Source organism: Monodelphis domestica, chromosome 2, assembly GCF_027887165.1.
Source record: "Monodelphis domestica isolate mMonDom1 chromosome 2, mMonDom1.pri, whole genome shotgun sequence".
Taxonomy (NCBI): Eukaryota; Metazoa; Chordata; class Mammalia; order Didelphimorphia; family Didelphidae; genus Monodelphis; species Monodelphis domestica.
In genome coordinates, this window is record NC_077228.1 from 343017339 (window position 1) to 343019481 (window position 2143).

Genomic DNA, 2143 nt, shown 5'->3' on the forward strand with positions numbered 1-2143 from the left:
CCCAGTGATTGAATGGTCCTTGATGTAATTACTGGCATATCAATTTGGCCTTATCTTGTTTTTGACTCAAATCACTTTTTGTTTTGAAGTTTGTTAAGGTGGCCATGACATCAAGGTCAGTTTGTGAACACTGCTGTTCTCTATCCTCCAGCCCCCAGCATCCGGTCCCCTGTATCAAGACTTACGTGGAGCATCTGGGAACCTGATATTTTTCTATAAACAAGGCCCTAAAAGCATCTATCTTAATTAAATATCTTCTATTTGCTTAAAGCAGTAAGAGGTTCAGACAATTGAATTCTAAAAAATACTTTCTAAATCATGACATTATACCAATAGAAAATCAAAAAATATGAACACAAAACTTTGATGATAGTGGTAGTGGTGATGATAATAGCAATAAACATTTAGATGATGTTTTAAAGTTTGCAAAGCTTATTACTTACATTGCCTCATTTGAGGTAATGAGGTACCTTAACCAAGTGAAATTTCATCTTTTATGTTTAGTATACTTGTATGACTTGGGCAAATCATCTAAATGTCCTAGGCCTCAGTTTCCTCATCTGTAAGCTGAAGGAGTTGGACTACCTGGCTTATGAATTCCCACTTTCACTCTGAATCTGTGGTTCCATGATCCCAAAATAGACATTTGGGGTTTTGTTTTTGTATGGTAGAAGAATTTGTTTTTTTAAGGGATTCACATGGATTCAAACCAGTAGAGTTCAATTAAATTTACCACTTTATACATAAAAAAGAAAAGACAAGTGAGAACTCTATTAATTGCAGATACAGAAGGAGACACCCTACCTAGAGGTGCATAGAAAGAGAATGGTACAGATTTAACCCAAGAATTTTTTTGTGCCTTTTTTTCTCCCTTTTTTATTTATAGAGATATTCTGTTATCCTCAAACTCAAAACCATCCATGACATGTAGTTCATTTGTACAAAGGCCATGCGTACCATTAAGGGTCACAGGTTTGAAAATCCTAAACCCACTTCGCAGAAGGAGTTTGGACTTTTGTAGGTTTTCCTCATTTGTTTTGAAAGAATTTAATCCACTCTTTGTAAAGTTTCCTTTTGAAGTTTTGAAATCCAATGCTCTAGGGGTCAGGAAAGAAAATGAAGCAATTATTTCATACTCCTCACTTAGAATAAATCTTCTCTGGTTACCAGGTTCCTTTCGATTCAAAATGTTGATTTTTTTTCAGCTCCATCAAGATCACTATCCACCCTGTCCATATCCCACACTCTTCCAGATTGCCCCTTCTCATTGAACATCATGAAAATGGATATTTCGTGACACGAACATTGATGTCATAATAACCATATCCTGGCCTCCACCTCAGAGTGCCTCATCTCTTTGCCCTTTCAGTGTTCCTATCCTGCTAATCCCTAACCCTACATCACCCCCAAACATCTGTTCTGAGTGATTGTACACCTAAGCCAGTGAAGGCTGTTGGAGAAAGTCATGAAACCTTCCTACTGGTTGCATCTGTGAAAAAGACACACTTCCAAACCTCAATTAGACCCTCTCCAGTTCAAGGCAATTCATTTATTTATTTCTGATTGATTCTCTACCACATTCCCTCTTGTGACTATTCTAAATTTTCCCCTTCATCTTTAAGCCCCCAGTACCATTCTGATCCATGGTGTCTCTGAGGAAATGGAAAGGCTTCCTACTTAGCTGAGAAAATTGAGGCCATCTATCCTGAGATCTTTCATCCTTATTTTTCCACATTGTAAAACCTCTTACCCCATTCTTTATTCTTTATCACTCATTTGAGGGGATGAAGTAGCCCTCTTCTCAGCCAAAGCTATACTCTCCACTAATACTCTTAAAAAATATTGCCTTCCATCTTAGAATCAATACTAAATATTGGTTCCAAGGCAGAAGAATGGCAGGGCTAGGCAATTTGGAGTTAAGTGACTTACACAGCATCATACAGCTAGGAAGTTTCTGAGGTCAAATTTGAACCCAGAACCTCCCATCTCTAGCCCTGGCTCTCAATCCACTGAGCCACCCAGCTGCCCGCTGAAAGGAATCTTAAAGATCATCTAATCCAACACTTTCATTTTTCAAATGAGAAAATCAAACCCCAGAAATATTAAATGAGAGAGCCAGGCATAGAGATGGGAGGTCCTGGGT